This window comes from Triticum aestivum, chromosome 1D (assembly GCF_018294505.1).
Source record: "Triticum aestivum cultivar Chinese Spring chromosome 1D, IWGSC CS RefSeq v2.1, whole genome shotgun sequence".
Taxonomy (NCBI): domain Eukaryota; kingdom Viridiplantae; phylum Streptophyta; class Magnoliopsida; order Poales; family Poaceae; genus Triticum; species Triticum aestivum.
Genome location: NC_057796.1, coordinates 309938097 through 309955950, shown reverse-complemented (window position 1 = coordinate 309955950; position 17854 = coordinate 309938097). Strand labels below are relative to the sequence as shown.

General features: G+C 53.3%; 1 pseudogene; it reads left to right on the top strand.

Annotated features, from left to right (window-relative positions):
* Positions 1-13677: 13677 nt before the first annotated feature.
* On the top strand, positions 13678-17633 carry LOC123159074 (uncharacterized; annotated as a pseudogene).
* The last annotated feature ends 221 nt before the right edge of the window (positions 17634-17854 follow it).

The window sequence follows — 17854 nt, the reverse complement described above, 5'->3', positions numbered from 1 at the left end:
GGTGGTCCGGCGAGGAAGCTCCGGGCGCCGGCGTCGGCGTCGGGGGTGGAGGGGCGAGGGGATCCGCCTCCTTCCGATCGAGATCCAATCGAGGGGAAGTCGGGGGCGAGTGGGGGTGTCGGTGGCTAGGTCACGGGGGGGGAGTGGGGGTTATGGGGCACCGGCTGGGCCAGCCTGGCTTGTCCAGTGGCCAGCTGGGCCGAGGCCCAGTGGGTGGGGGTGGGGTTTTTTTTTCTTTTTCTTTTTGTTAGTTTTTTTTCTGGTTTTGTCCCTTTTCTTTTATTTATTTTCCTATCCGTTTTAATTCTCTTTATAATATTTAGGCATCCTGAAAAAGTGTGGTACCTTCATCTTAAATACCAAGGCATTACTTAGCACACTCCGAACATTTTAGTTTTGAGGTTTGGAAACTTTTATCGTTTGACTTAATTTGAAATTTGAATTTGAATCGGTTTTGAACTAACGAGAGATTAGCAACAGTAACGGAGGTGACGTGACACCATTTGCAGAGGATTACTGTAGTTTAATTATCCGGGCGTCACATGTGATTTGGTGACCGAATGTTGTTCAGAGTCCCGGATGAGATCACGGACATGACAAGGAGTCTCAAAATGGTTTAGAGGTAAAGATTGATATATAGGACGATGGTATTCGGACACCGGAAGTGTTTCGCAAAAAACAGGATAGTCATCGGAGTACCGGAGGGGGTACCGGTCACCCCTGGGAGTATATTGGTCCTATTGGGCCACACGAGGGGAGCATACCAGCCCAGAAGGGGCTGGCGCCTCCCAATGGTTTCTTCTCCGGCAATTACGGAAGGGGGGCGCCACCTGGGGAGGACCCCAAGTAGGATTCGGCCTACTTGGGGAGCCCTCCTGGCTGCTCTCTCCCCCTCCCACCTATATATATGTGGGGGGCGCCCCTAGCACACACCAGACAATTGCCTAGCCGTGTGCGGCGCCCCCTCCACAGTTTACACCCCCGGTCATATTCTCGCGGTGCTTAGGCGAAGCCCTACGAGGATCACTTCACCATCACCGTCACCACACCGTCATGCTGACGGAACTCATCTAGTACCTCGACGTCTTGCTAGATCAAGAAGACTAGGGACGTCACCGAGCTGAACGTGTGCAGGACTCGGAGGTGCCGTACGTTCGGTACTTCATCGGTCGGAGCTAAAAGAAGTTCGACTACATCAACCGCGTTATCAAACGCTTCCGCTTACGGTCTATGAGGGTACGTAGATACACTCTTCCCCTCGTTGCTACGCATCTCCATGGATAGATCATTGCGTGTGCGTAGAATTTTTTTTGTTTTCCATGCAACGTTTCCCAACAGTGGCATCATGAGCCAGGTCTATGCATAGATGATATGCACGAGTAGAACACAAAGAGTTGTGGACGGTGACAGTCATACTACTTACCACCAACGTCTTATTTTGATTCGGCGGTATTGTGGGATGAAGCGGCCCAGACCAACCTTACATGTCCACGTACATGAGACTGGTTCCACCGACAGACATGCAACAAGTTTTGCATAAAGGTGGCTGGCAGGTGTCTGTTTCTCCTACTTTAGTTGAATCGAATTTGACTACGGCCGGTCCTCGAAGAAGGTTAAACAGCAACCTCGACGTAACACCATTGTGGTTTTATGCGTAGGTAAGAATGGTTCTTGCTAGAAGCCCGTAGAAGCCACATAAAATTTTCAACAACAAAGTAGAGGACGTCCAACTTGTTTCTGCAGGGCATGTTGTGATGTGATATGGTCAGGACATGATGTGATATACTTTATTGTATGAGATGATCATGTTTTGTAAAAGTTATCGGCAACCGGCAGGAGCCTTATGGTTGTCTCTTTATTGTATGAAATGCAAATGCCATGTAATTGCTTTACTTTATCACTATGCGTTTGTGATAGTTGTAGAAGCAATAGTTGGCGAGATGACTACGACGCAATGATGGAGATCAAGGTGTCGAGCCGGTGACGATGGAGATCATGACGATGCTTTGGAGATGGAGCTCAAAAGCACAAGATGATGATGGCCATATCATGTCACATATTTTGATTGCATGTGATGTTTACCTTTTATGCATCCTTTTTTGCTTAGTATGGCGGTAGCATTATAAGATAATCCCTTATTTCAAGGTAAAAGTGTTCTCCCTGAGTATGCACCGTTGCTACATTTCGTCGTGTTGAGACACCACATGATGATCGGGTGTGATAGACTCTACGTTCACATACAACGGGTGCAAGACAGTTTTGCACATGCAAAATACTTGGGTTAAACTTGACAAGCCTAGCATGTACAGACATGGCCTCGGAACACTGGAGACCGAAAGGCGAAGGTGAATCATATAGTAGATATGATCAACATAGAGATGTTCACCATTGATGACTACTCCATCTCACGTGATGATCGGACATGGATTAGTTTCTTTGGATCACGTATCATTTAGATGACTTGAGGGATGTCTATCTAAGTGGGAGTTCTTAAGTAATTTGATTAATTTAACTTAATTTATCATGAACTTACTCCTGATAGTATTTGCATATCTATGTTGTAGATCAATGGCCCGTGCTACCGTTCCCCTTAATTTTAATGCGTTCCTAGAGAAAGATAAGTTGAAAGATGATGGTAGAAACTACACGGACTGGGTCCGTAACTTGAGGATTATCCTCATTGCTGCATAGAAGAATTATGTCCTTCATGCACCGCTAGGTGAAAGGCCTGCTGCACGAGCAGATGGTGATGTTTTGAACGTTTGGCAAGCTCGATCTGATGACTACTCGATAGTTCAGTGTGCCATGCTTTACGGCTTAGAATCGAGACTTCAAAGACGTTTTGAACGTCATGGAGCATATGAGATGTTCCAGGAGTTGAAGTTAATATTTCAAGCAAATGCCTGAGTTGAGAGATATGAAGTCTCCAACAAGTTCTATAGCTGCAAGATGGAGGAGAACGGTTCTGTCAATGTACACATACTCAAAATGTCTGGATATCATAATCATTTGACTCAGATGGGAGTTCTTCAATCACTGCCACCAAGCTACAAAGGCTTCGTGATGAACTATAATATGCAAGGGCTGGAGAAGACAATTCCCGAGCTCTTCGCAATGCTCAAAGCTGCGGAGGTAGAAATCAAGAAGGAGCATCAAGTGTTGATAGTTAACAAGCCACTAGTTTCAAGAAAAAGGGCAAGGGAAAGAAGGGGAACTTCAAGAATAATGGCAAGCAAGTTGCCACTCCCGGGAAGAAGCCCAAAGCTGGTCCGAAGCCTAAAACTGAGTGCTTCTACTACAAAGGGACTAGTCACTTGAAGCGGAACTTCCCCAAGTATTTGGAGGATAAGAAGGATGGCAAAGTGAACAAAGGTATATTTGATATACATGTTATTGATGTGTACCTTACTAATGCTCGTAGTAGCGCCTGGGTATTTGATACTGGTTCGGTTGCTCATATTTGTAACTCAAAACAGGAGCTACGTATTAAACAAAGATTGGCTAAGGACGAGGTGACGATACGCGTCGGGAATGGTTCCAAGGTCGATGTGATCGCCCTCGGCATGGTACCTCTACATCTACCTTCGGGATTAGTTTTAGACCTGAATAATTGTTATTTGGTGCCAGCGTTGAGCATGAACATTATATCTGGATCTTGTTTAGTGCGTGACGGTTATTCATTTAAATCAGAGAATAATGGTTGTTCTATTTATATGAGTAATATCTTTTATGGTCATGCCCTTGAAGAGTGGTCTTTTTCTGATGAATATCGATTGTGGTGATACACATATTCATAATATTGATGCCAGAAGATGCAAAGTTGATAATGATAGTGCAACATATTTGTGGCACTGCCGTTTAAGTCATATTGGTGTAAAGCGCATGAAGAAACTCCATGCAGATGGACTTTTGGAATCACTTGATTATGAATCATTTGATACTTGCAAACCATGCCTCATGGGCGAGATTACTAAAACTCCGTTCTCCGGAACAATGGAGCAAGCCAATGACTTATTGGAAATAATACATACCGATGTATGCGGTCCGATGAGTGTTGGGCACGCGGAAAGTATCATTATTTTCTGACCTTCACACATGATTTGAGCAGATATGGGTATATTATTAATGAAACACAAGTCTGAAACATTTGAAAAGTTCAAAGAATTTTAGAGTGAAGTGGAGAATCATCGTAACAAGAAAATAAAGTTTCTACGATCTGATTGCGGAGGCGAATATTTGAGTTACGAGTTTGGCCTTCATTGAAAACAATGTGGAATAGTTTCACAAGTCATGCCACCTGGAACACCACAGCGTAATGGTGTGTCCGAATGTCGTAACCGTACTTTATTAGAAATGGTGTGTCGGAGGGATTTACCACGAGTAGCCTCATCCGCACCCCATAACATTTCAAGACATAGGGGCTAGCAAGGCCCCTCACGCCTTCCGGACGTGCGGCAGGTTCCTTGGGCCAGCTGGCCCAAGGACCGGCTCCTAGAAGACGGCATACACTTAGAGGGCGGCCTCAGGGGGGCGGATCCTAACAGGCGGCCCCCCTCCCCTTAGAGTTCCCGCCCATTCATTACGACGAGATGGGCTGTGGCTACAGGACCACCCCCTCCCCCGTATCACGGACGAGCGTGGCTACAGTGCGTGCCGACCCAGCGGATGCCCGCCTGCCCAGCGTAGCAGTGTAGCCATACGGCTCATGACGTAGCCCACAACAGCCAGGGCCATGCTCCCACAACGGCCAGTCGGTACGGCCCGCAGGCGGCGGGCCCTACCTGTCCGTGAGCAACCAGAAGACGGCCTACCCCGGGAAGGCGGCCTCGAGGGCGGGCCGGCCTCTAGCAGGCGACCTTTCCTCCCCTTGTAGTCTGCGCGCCATTAATCTGATTAGACAGAGTGTGGCAACAGTAAGTGCCTACCAGGCGGCGGGACTGTAGCCATGCATCCCCCGACAGGGCCTCCGTCATCAAGGGCGAGGCTACAGCAATAGGCAGTCAGTGTGGCCCGCAGGCGGCGGGCCCTACCTATAGGCTGGGTTCACGGCAGCCGGCGGGACCCACCAGGCGGTGGGCCCCAGCAGTCGGCGGAGAACCCGGCGCCCCAAGACACTAACGCCATGTCCTACACCCGGTCGTATTTCCATTGTACCCGTGGGGGTAGGCCTATATAAATCCCCCAGATTCACCCATGCAAAGGGTTCAGCACCCATGCAAACAGACCCATAGCTAGGGAGGCAAAGGAGCTAGCCTAGCTCTTCTTCCTCCTCTGGCCGAACAGCTCAAGGAGCAACCTTGTAGCCACCTATTGACATTAGTCATCATGCGGAGACCCCGCAGAGCAGGACTAGGGGTGTTATCTCCACGGAAGGCCCCAAACCTGGGTAAGACTCGTAGGCATTTCAGATCTCGCTCACTCCCGCTTCCAGGGCCCGACGACGTACTCCTGTCCCCATCCATGATAAGCCACCCCGTGGCATATGTCGCTAGATTACCCCGACATTTAGCACCCACTGTCGGTGTCAAAACCGGCGGATCTCGGGTAGGGGTCCCGAACTGTGCGTCTAAGGTCGATGGTAACAGGAGATGGGGGACATGATGTTTACCCAGGTTCGGGCCCTCTTGATGGAGGTAATACCCTACTTCCTGCTTGATTGATCTTGATGAATATGAGGGTTACAAGAGCTGATCTACCACGAGATCGTAATGGCTAAACCCTAGAAGTCTAGCCTGTATGATTATGATTACCTCTACGGACTAAACCCTCCGGTTTATATAGACACCGGAGGGGCCTAGGGTTGTACAAAGTCGGTTACAGAGAAAGGAATCTACATATCCGAATGCCAAGCTTGCCATCCACGCAAAGGAGAGTCTCATCCGGACACGGGAAGAGGTCTTCTGTCTTGTATCTTCATGGCCCATCAGTCCAACCCATGTTACATAGCCCGGACGCCCGAGGACCCCTTACTCCAGGAATCCCTCAGTAGCCCCTGAACCAGGCTTCAATGACGATGTGTCCGGCGTGCAGATTGTCTTCGGCATTGCAAGGCGGGTTCCTCCTCCGAATACTCCAAAGCAGCCTTCGAACACAGAAAACGTGTCCGGCTCTGCAAAACAAGTACCAGACACAACCGCAGAGAGTAATATTTCACGAGTCCAATCTGCTGACAACTTTTGTAGCGTGACATCACGTCCCTGCCCGGTCATTATTTTGAACCTTTTTTAGCCGCCCGCTCCATGTTTCGAGATGCGGTTTTATTGGCACGTCTTCTCGAAGCAGAGATCGTGTCCCCTTATCGCGGGATTCTCATCAATACGGGCGTGGGTAATCCAACCGTGCCGTCTGCACGGTCCTTGGGGAATAGGTGAGTTTTAAGGCGAGTGAGGAGGCACTTGATATTCGCTGCCTTTATAAGAAGAAGGCCAAGGAGACCAGAAGTGGCCTCCGCCGTAAGGGCACTTCAGACGTGATGTCCGAAGATGCCGAAACCCACTCCTCCCCAACCGAGGACGAGGACGAGGAGGAGGAGGAGGAGGAGGAAAGCAACTCTCCCCTTGAGGGGGGAAGGAAGAAGAGGGCGGCCTCCACGCGTCTGGAGGTAGAAGCGTCCAAGAAGGGGAGAGCCTCCTCCGCGGACAACTCCGCGCTAGACACTGACAGCAGCTCGGAGTGGCGCCCCAGAGACAAGCCCCTGGCAGAATCGTAAGTACTCAAAGGCACTGACGCACTCATATATCCAATTCCTTCACTTCGTATTTTTAACATGTTGAATCATGCACTGCAGTCCGGCTCGTTCCGACCTCCAGCGATCCTCATCTTCGGGGAATTCACTGGATCCGAAGGTGATGGATAGCGGGTCCCTCCCGGCGGCCTCTTCTCCCAAGGCCACGTATGACATCGAGGTGCTGTCCCGAAGGAACTCCCCAGGCCAGGGAGAGACGCAGGAGGCCGTCAGAGCGGCGCCAGAGGGTGAAACCTTGGTCGTCGGACACATAGGGGAGCAAACCCCCATGGAGACTAGCGATGGGGGCCATATCCAATTCGGCCCCCAGCCGAATACAATTCCGGAGACCCATATGGCTCCGGAATCAGGCAAGCAGCCTCCTTCGAAAGAAGGGGGTGCGCCTATTCCACCGGTGACCTCTGTCCATCCAGAGGCACCGGATACTCTACCGGAAGCGCTGCGAAGCGCTTCCATTGTGGAGGAACACCGTACCCTCATGGGCACGGTGGTTGAGAAGATTCAGTCCGCGCAGAGCGGACTGACCAAAGCCTGCACCAGCCTTCTAACGGGCTTTGAGGTATGAAACACCATTTATGTAAAAAGAATGTCATAGTATAGACAGTAGCCCCTGAGACTCTATCCGGTGTACGAAAAGAAAAGCCGGACAGAGGATCAAATAATTTTTGCTGGTTGCGACCTCTCATTCTGCTAAAGTCTCCGGACTGAAGCAGAGTCTGGAGCGGGCCGGGGAAGAGCTCGGCCGTGTGAAAAAATAGCTGGAGGACAAGCAAGGTATGCAATGACCTTTTGCAGATCCAGAAAGGATGAATGATTTATGTTGACCATAATGCCATGATAATTCATAGGAGCGGTGACCGAGGTGGAGACCCTCAAGAAGGCCCTAGCCGAGGCCCAAAAGAGAGCGGCAAAGGAAAAAGCCGCCCTCGAAAAACACGAGGCCAGGGTCGGTGAGGTCCAGCAGGAGCTCCGGGACGCTGTAAAGAAATGCGAGTCCTTGGAGCGCAACCTTGCAGATCAAGAGTCCAAACTCGCCAAGGCCCGCCAAAGCGCACAAGATGCCTGCGTTGAAGCCCAGGGCTCCCTCCAGGAGATCCAGGAGGCCAGGAAAATCGCAGCGGGTAAGGCCTTCATTATGCAGAGCAAATTTGTGAAGGAAAGGTACCTCTTACTGACCCGGATTTGGAGTTCTCCATGAGCGTTTGCGGATCTGCCACGCAGTGTCGCTGATGCAGCGGAGTTCTTCCGAGCCGAAGAGGGGAGCTCAACAGAGAAGCCGTTCTGGTCGCAATACCTTGCGTCAGAGCATCCAGTGCCCTTCAGCGATCAGCTGAAATAGCTGACCGAACTGCATAGGGTGGCCGAACTGGCCATGAAGGATTTGATAATCCGTTTATGGCCTGCCGAAGCCATACCCAGCAGCTACTTCGGGCTCGTGAAGTGGCTGGTCAATGCCTGCCCTCGGCTTGATGCCATCAAGCGGTCGGTCTGCATCGAAGGTGCGCGGATGGCCTTCGCCCCTGTCAAGGTGCGGTGGGTGAAGTTTGACGCAGTCAAACTCGCGACCGACGGACCGCCCACGGGCAAGGAGCACCGCCCGCCCGAGCGGTATTTTGATGATGTCCTAAAGGGATCCCGCATTGTGGAGGGCCAGTGTTCAGAAGACATTATCTTTGAATGAAGTCATTCATGTTATCCCTTCCTGTATTATGAAACAAAGCCTTTATGTAATATAATGTTTGCTATTTTTTTTAATTTTACCTCCTATGCGGCCGTTTAGTTAAATCTGAGAGTTGGCCAATCGTCGGCTTCAGCCCCCACGTAGGTAATACGGGGGTGTTCGGGATGAATCTAAACACTCTTGATCCAAGAGTTTGGTCCTTGAAGGGGGTGTTTAGCGCAACGAACCAGGCAATCGGACTATGTGGCTTTACCACCCTCACTTAGCCATAGGAGTTTGACAATAAAAATGTAGGCGCAACCCCTAGTTAGTATTTAATCTGGACTAGGGTGCTGTAAACACCTGATCGGATGGAGGCCGATTCATCGCGTAGTGCGGAAAAAATCGCAAAAGATTTTGAACCTCCGAATAGCTGACCAGCTCTCGCCGCATCATGACAGTCAGTTTTTGGCTTTCTCTACTGAGGTGTTTGCTCGGATAAACCAGAAACACAATCGCGGTAGTTCTCCCTTTACTACCCTAGCCGATAGGACGGAACATAAGGTAGTAAGCACAGGAGCCGGGCAACCCAACTATTGACCAAAGACATGATTCGGAGCCAATGCATATAATGCTAAAATTTGGTGTGCCGAACTGTACTATAAAAAGTGTTCGGACTTTGTTGCCGTAGTATGGAGCATAATGAAGCCCCTGGCGAACTAAAGCATACCAAAGTGTGCGGGTGCAATCGACAAGAATGGCAAAATGAAATGAAGTAGTAAGCTAGAGCCACATAGGTTGGGCCGCAAACTTTTTCCATTATAATTTGATTAATACGTCAAAGCGTATTTGTACAAATAGTGCGAGAAGCAACAGGGCTATTTAAGATGCCAAGACCAAGGGGAGCTGCGTGCGGGTCCTGAAAGCGGGTAGAATGATCGTCAAGGAGAACATCTAGAGATTCCCCCACACGTCTGTGCTGCTTGCCGCCTTGGTGTATCCGTCCTTCGAAAGGACCGATGATCAGACCGTCGAGAGGGGCCTGTGTAAAGGAAACCTAAAAAAGGTTAAAAAGAAAAAGGAAGGTATGTGTGCCCTGGGACGGTCGAGCCGTATGATGGATCGTAGTCTCGTTATGCCTCCGTTTCTGCCCATGGTATCTTAAGTGCGAAGTTATGTACGCGCGGTACGTACGCCGCCATTTGGTCGGGACTAAGACGGAGGCCGAATTGCTAGTATAACTCCTGACGAGCTGGACTGTTATGCTGCGGAGTAGTCCGGACTCATTTGACAATGTCCGGGAGCTTGTCCGCTGTTAAAGTTCTGCTTGATAAGGCCGCTCTGTACTTCCGCTGCCAGGGCCGCGGTGTGCTCCTCTGTACGGAGGGAGCGCTCCGTGTTTCCATTGACTGTTATGACACTGCGTGTCCGGGCATCTTGAGCTTGAGATAAGCATAGTGTGGCACTGCATTGAATCGAGCGAATGCAGTTCGTCCGAGCAGTGCCTGATAGCCACTGTGGAAGGGAATGATATCGAAGATCAAATCTTTGCTTCGGAAGTTGTCAGGGGATCCGAAGACGACCTCCAATGTGATTGAGCCCATGCAGCAGGCATCTACACCTGGTATAACTCCTTTAAAGGTAGTTTTTGTGGGCTTGATCCTTGATGGATCGATGCCCATTTTGCACACTGTATCCTGATAGAGTAGGTTAAGGCTGCTTCCACCATCCATGAGGACTCGCGTGAGGTGGAATCCATCAATTATTGGGTCGAGGACGAGTGCGGCTGAACCGCCATGACGAATACTGGTCGGATGGTCCCTGCGATCGAAGGTGATCGGGCAGAACGGCCATGGGTTGAATTTTGGGGCGACTGGCTCTATCACTTAGACGTCCCTGAGCGCGCGTTTGCGCTCCCTCTTGGGGATATGGGTAGCATATATCATGTTCACCGTTTTAACCTGAGGGGGAAACTTCTTCCGTCCCCGTGTGTTTGGTGGTCGGGGCTCCTCGTCATCGTCCTCACTTTGCGACCCCTTTTCCTTGTTCTCGGCATTTAACTTGTCGGCCTGTTTAAAGACCCAACAACTTCTGTTGGTATGATTGGCTGGTTTATCAGGGGTGCCGTGTATCTGACATGGACGATCGAGTATGCGGTCCAAGCTGGATGAGCCCGGATTGTTCCTTTTAAATGGCTTCTTCCGCTAGCCAGACTTGGAGCCACTGAATCTGGCATTGACCGTTGTGTCATCGGTATTGTCACCGTTGCTTCGACACTTGTGTCTGTTGCGTCGGGGCTTGCCATTGCTGTTTCTGGCTTCAAAGGTGCCAGGTTCGCTTGCATTGTTATTGCTATGGGCTAGCCAGCTATCTTCGCCCACGCAAAAGTGGGTCATGAGTGCCGTAAGGGCTGCCATGGAGTTCGGCTTTTCCTGGCCGAGGTGTCGGGCGAGCCATTCGTCGCGGATGCTATGTTTAATGGCCGCTAGGGCTTCGGCATCCGGACAGTCGATGATCTGGTTCTTTTTAGTTAAGAACCTAGTCCAGAATTTCCTGGCTGACTCTCCGGGTTGTTGAACTATGTGACTCAAGTCATCGACATCCGGAGGTCGGACGTATGTACCTTGGAAGTTATCGCGGAAGGCGTCCTCCAAGTCCTCCCATCTGCCAATGGAGTTTTCAGGTAGGCTGTTCAACCAGTGCCGAGCTGGTCCCTTGAGTTTTAGTGGGAGGTATTTGATGGCATGAAGATCATCACCGCGAGCCATATGAATATGAAGAAGAAAATCCTCGATCCATACCGCGGGGTCGGTTGTCCCATCATATGATTCGATGTTCACGGGTTTAAACCCTTCCTGGAATTTGTGCTCCATTACTTCATCAGTGAAGCAGAGGGGGTGTGCGGCGCCTCTATATCGGGCCAAGTCGCGAGGTAGCTCGGATGGAGTCCGTCTGCGGTTTTCGGCCTGGGCGTGATTATTTTTGTCACGTCCGGCTAGATAGCCGTCGTCGCTCGTCGGGGCACGCCCCCGCGATCCGTAGATCGATCTGGTCTGACCTACTCTATTGTCCAGGTCCTGCCGCAGGTCATATGTATGTCCCCGAGCTGTTATATCTCTACCAGTCTATGCTACCCCCATGGAGAACCTGCGCGCCGCCTAGGCGGCGGGAGACGAACTGGACAACTTGGAAGGCAACGAGCAGCGCAGCCAGATGGCGCACCTCCAGGAACTCCTCGATGCGGCAGCCGCGCAGCAAGACGTGGGCCGCCGCATGATGGAATCCGGCAAGCAAGCTGAGAACCATCCCCCCCTACCGCGAGCATGGAGAGACCTCACGGTCCCCAACAGGCGGCGGTCACGGTCGGCAAGACTCAGAGACGGCTGCTAGCCACAGCCGGCATACTCGCCTTACGGTCGTGCGCAGCCAGCATGGCCGCCCCCGAGTGGAGGAACGGCAGGACGAGCGTCTGCCTCCTCCTTGCCGGGAGAGGTGGCCCTCTCCACTGCCTGTGGATCATCCGACTCTCGGAGGCCGGCTGGGCCTCCGTGAAGGAATCAGAGAGAATGACGCACGCCACCGGATCGAGCGACTTGCTCGATCCCTGGCCGTAGAAGAAGAAGGTACAATCAGCCCGGCCTACTTCAGCCCCCGTATTTGCGACGAACCCTTCCCCAAGGGGTTCTCGCTCCCTCGAGATACTCCCAAGTACACCGGCTCCATGAAGCCGGAGGACTGGCTGGTCGACCACTCCACAGCCGTCAGCATAGCAAACGACAACAAGCGCGTTGCCGTGAAGTATGTTCCGCTCATGCTCTAGGGCACGGCCCGGACATGGCTGCACAGCCACAAGCCATACAGCGTCAACAGCTGGCTGGACTTCGCCGATGTCTTCATCCGCAACTTTACCAGCACCTACAAGCGGCCGCCCAACCCTCGCCAGCTCTCCATGTGCGTCCAAGGTCCGAATGAGTCCACCCGCGACTACCTGACGCGCTGGGCCGAGTTGCGCAACTCCTGCAAAGGGGTGCACAAGGTGCAGGCCATCGAGACTTCACCGCCGGGTGCAGAGAGGGCACTCTGCTCAAGCATCGGCTCCTGTGCAACGAGCTGACCACCCTAGACGAGCTCCTGATCGTGGCGGACAAGTACGCCACTACCGACTCCGCCATGAAGTCGGAGATCCGGGTTGATGCATCCGGGAAGGTGCTCCCGTCGGCTCCTCATACGCCGGCTGGTGACTCCAGCCGGCGCCAGCAGCCAAACGACAACAAGCGCAAGGCCCAACGGCCGGCTTCCAACAGCCGGCAGGTGGGGACGATCGAAGACCAGCAGCCGGAGGGGCAACCCGGCCCCAAGCGCCAGAAGACTGGCAAGGCCGCTTGGTTGCCCGCCTTCTCCTTCGAGCAGGCCCTCGATGCTCCTTGCAAGTTCCATAGTGGCGCGAAGCCATCTAACCACACCACTCAGAAGTGCAGCTGGCTCGCCAGAATCGCGAAGGGCAAGGGCCTACCGCCTCCGCCTACCGGCCGCCAGTTTCGCCTCCTCAGCAGCTGGCGGCCCCTCTAGTCAGCATGCTCCAAGACGAGTTCCCCGATGCCAACGCCACTTATGTCGTCTTCACCAACGAAGCTGACGACAAGCACGGCCAGCGTCAGCACCACCGTGAGGTGAATGCTGTCGCCTCAGAGGTCCCCCAATTCATGCATTGGTCCGAGAGGCCCATCAGTTGGAGCTGTGAAGATCATTCGGCCATGAAGCCATCGCCGGGTGCTTATGCCATGGTGCTGGACTCCACCTTCTCAACGGAGAGGCGGGCTTGCCGCTTCTCCCGGATCCTGATAGACGGCGGTAGCAGCATCAACATCCTCTACCGCGACACCATGGAGAAGCTGGGCATCAAAGAGAAGCAGCTCCTGCCAGTCGGACCGTTTTCCATGGCATCGTACCCGGACTTTCCTGCTCTCCAATCAGAAAGATCAAGATCGATGTCTTGTTCGACGACAAGCTCCATTTCCGTCGCAAGCCAATCTAGTTTGAGGTGGTCAATCTAGACAGCCCCTACCACGTGCTTTTGGGCCGGCCCGCACTGGCCAAATTCATGGCAGTGCCGCATTACGCCTACCTGAAGATGAAGATGCCGGGTCCCAAGGGCATCATCACCATTGCCGGGGACTACCAAAAGTCGCTCGCATGCGTCGCTGCCAGCAGTCGGCTGGCCGAGTCCCTCGTCATCGCCGAAGAAAAGCGTCACTTTGCCCGGGCAGTGGCCATGGCTAGCGAGCAGCCGGCCATGCCATCTGATCCCAAGGATGCGGAGGCACATGGCTCCTTCCAGCTGGCCAAGGAAACCAAGAAGATCGCCCTGGATCCGACGCACCCGGAGAGATTTGCTGTCACGGGGGCTCACCTCGACAGCAAATAGGAAAGCGAGCTCGTCAATTTCCTCCGTGAGAATCAGGACATCTTCGCATGGCCCCCCAAGGACATGTTCCGACGGATTTCGCCGAAAACAAGCTACATGTGAGATCGGATGCAAAGCCGGTCAAGCAACCCCTCCGCCGCTTATCAGAAGAGAAGAGAAGGATTGTTGGTGAAGAAATCGCCCGGCTTCTGGCAGCCGGCTTCATCATGGAAGTGTTCTATCCAGACTGGCTTGCCAACCCAGTCCTTGTTTTGAAGAAGAATAACAAGTGGCGTATGTGCATCGACTACACTAGCCTCAACAAAGCCTGCCCCAAGGACCCCTTTGCCTTGCCACAGATCGATCAAGTGATCGATTCCACAGCCGACTGCGAGTTGCTGTCTTTCCTGGATGCCTACTCCGGCTACCACCAGATCAAGCTGAACCAGGCCGATCGGCTGAAGACCGCCTTCATCACACTATTCGGAGCCTTCTGCTACCTGACCATGACGTTCGGCTTGACAAATGTTGGCGCCGTGTTTCAGCATTGCATGCAGAAGTGCCTCCTCAAGCAACTCGGAAGAAATGCCCACGTCTATGTAGACGATATTCTGGTGAAGACGGAGAAGTGCGGCACCCTTCTGGAGGATCTCAAGGAGACCTTAGACAACCTGCACCGTTTTCAGATCAAGCTCAGCCCAGAAAAGTGTGTTTTCAGAGTACCAGCCGGCCAGCTCCTTGGTTTCCTTGTCTCTGAACGCGGCATCGAGTGCAACCCCATGAAGACCAAGGCCATTGAGTGGATGCAGAGGCCGACCCGGCTGCGGGACGTCCAGAAGTTCACCGGGTGCTTGGCATCTCTCAACCGGTTCATCAGTCGGCTGGGCGAGAAGGCCCTCCCCTTGTACCAATTGATGAAGAAGACCACCTGCTTTGAGTGGACCGACCAGGTGGACGAGGCCTTCCTCCAGCTCAAGCGGATGCTGCCCACGCCGCCCGTTCTGGCCGCTCCGACTACTAAAGAGCCCATGTTCCTCTACATCGCCGCCCCCAGTCGGGTGGTCAGCACCGTGATCATGGTCGAGCACCCAGAAGACGGCAAGGCCCAGCCGGTCCAGAGGCCAGTATACTACCTGAGTGAGGTGTTGTCCGCCTCCAAGCAGAACTACCCCACTACCAGAAGATGTGCTACGGCTTGTACTTTGCCGCCAAGAAGCTCAAGCAATACTTCCAGGAGCACACCATCATGGTTGTCTGCACCGCCCCACTTGCCGAGATCATAGGCAACAGAGAGGCATCAACCAGGTGGCGAAGTGGGCCATTGAGCTAGCTCCCCACACCATCCTTTACCAGCCCTGCACCGCCATCAAGTCCCAAGCGCTGGCCGACTTCCTAGTCGACTCAGCCGAGACCCAGTACCTACCGCCAGCACCGAATTCTATCCATTGGCGGATGCACTTTGATCGCTCAAAGATGCGCAACGGTTTGGGAGATGACATCGTCATTACCTCTCCCAAAGGAGACAAGATCAAGTACACGCTGCAGATCCACTTTGCCGCCTCCAACAACGTGGCCGAGTACGAGGCACTCGTCCATGGGCTCCGGCTAGCCAAGGAGATCGGCATCTACCGAGTGCTGTGCTACGGCGACTCAGATCTAGTGGTCCAGCAGTCGTCGGGCGACTGGGATGCCAAGGACGCAAACATGGCGAGCTACCGCTTTCTCATCCAGCAGATCAGCGGGCACTTCGACGGGTGCGAGTTCCTCCACGTACCACGGACCGACAATGAGCAGGCTGATGCCTTGGCCCGGATCGGCTCCACCCGACAAGCCATACCAGTCAGCGTCTCCCTCCAGTGCCTACGCAAGCCGTCTATCAAGCCTTCGCTAGAATCAGAGTCCATCTTCGTGCCGGCTGACCCCGGAGCAGTCGGATCCGGCTCGGGGACTTCAACAGTCGACCCGGGGACTTCGGCAAGCGGCCCGGGGGCTGCAGCACTCGAACCCCGCCCGGGGACTTCAGAACCCGGCTTGGGGGCTTCACAATCGGCCCGGGGACTTCAACAATGCAGCAAGTAGCGGCCGGCTCCGACCCGCCGCCTCCCAACCCAACCGCCATAGTACCTGTTGCAGTCATGATAGTGGTAGAAGCACCATCTTGGGCGCAGCCCATCCTCAACTTCCTAGTGAGCCGAGAGCTACCAGCCGATGAGATCTTGGCCCGGCAGGTGCAACGCTGGGTGCCAGCTTACACAATTGTCAACGGAGAGCCTGTCAGGCGCGGTGTGACTGGTGTCTTCCAGCGCTGCGTGGAGCCGGAGAAGCGCGTGGCAATCCTCAGAGATATTCATCAAGGCAAATGCGGCCACCACACCGCCTCCAGATCCCTTTTTGCCAAAGCTTTCCGCCATGGTTTCTTCTGGCCGACTGCTTTGGACGATGCCAAGGAATTGGTCCGCAAGTGCAAGGGTGCCCGCGCTTCAGCTCCAAACAACACCTGCCAGCCTCTGCACTCAAGATCATCCCCATCACTTGTCCGTTTGCTGTCTGGGGTTTGGACATGGTGGGCCTGTTCAAGACAGCACGCGACGGCATGGCCCATCTGCTGGTCGCCATGGACAAGTTCACAAAGTGGATGGAAGCAAAGCTAATCAAGAAACTGAATGGTCCGAACGCTGTGACCTTCATTACAGATATCACCATTCGGTACGGCATCCCGCACAGCATCATCACCGACAACGGCACAAACTTCGCCAAAGGCGACTTGGCCCGTTTCTGCGCGATGCAGGGCATCTGACTGGACCTAGCATCCGTCGCCCATCCGCAGTCAAACGGCCAAGTGGAGCGAGCAAACGCCCTCATCCTATCCGGCATCAAGCCTCGACCGGTCGAGCCGCTCGAGCGCTCGGCCGGCTACTGGATCGAGGAGCTGCCGGGCATCCTTTGGAGTCTCCGGACTACGCCGAACAAAGCAACCAGATTCACTCCTTTCTTCCTCGTATACGGGGCGGAGGATGTCATCCCAACTGACATCAAGTTTGACTTGCCTCGCATCACCATTTACACGGAGGCAGAAGCGAAGGAGGCGCGAGAAGACGGCGTCGATCTGCTAGAAGAGGCCTGGCTGCTGGCACTCAGCCGGTTCGCCATCTACCAGCAGAGCCTGCGCCGCTACCATAGCCGGAAGGTCAGGCCATGATCCTTCCGTGAAGGGGACCTTGTGCTCCGGCTGATCCAGCGAATAGCCGGCCAGCATAAGCTCTTAGCTCCTTGGGAGGGGCCTTTCATCATCAGCAAGGCCCTGGGCAACGACTCCTACTACCTCATCGACGCACAAAAGCCCAGGGCACACAAGAGGGACGATTCTGGCAAAGAGACGGAGCGTCCATGGAACGCGAATCTTCTCCAACAATTTTACAGTTGATGCAGTGTATGTACCATCCTATCTTTTGTATTAAGCAAATACAATAGGTCCCCCGAGGCACACTCGAGGGCTACCTTTTTATCTATGTGATAAGCTTCGCCTATGAATGTGTTATTCCATTCTTTCACCCTGCCCGGGTCCGGTCAGCCGGCCCGGGGGCTCGCCGTCTTGACCTAAGTTGGCACCACCTACAGTCCGCTAAGTAATGTGCCGACAGCTAAGCCCTCTGTTGCCTTAGCCACAGCTCGCAGCGCGACTGTCCGACTGGCAAGAGCTAAAGGCAGGAAATGCTATCCACACGAAAAATGACTAAGGAAGAACGTCAATATATGCTAGGCCGGCTCCTCGCCTCACCGTCCTGCTGCCCAGCAGCCGGCCGGCCGGCTTCTCGCTTGACTAGCTACACTCTGGACGACCGAAGAAACTTGCCTACCTAAACGGCCAAGTCCCGGACCCGGCCACAGACCGTAGCATGGCTGTCCGGCTGGCAAGGCGGCAGCCACAGGAAGGCGGCAAAGGAAAAAGGCAAACAGAGCAAAGGCAAAACCAAGATAGAACCCGTCAAGAGCACAAGCATGTGCAAAAATAAGTTATTTACATAGCAAAAGTCCCAAGGCCAGC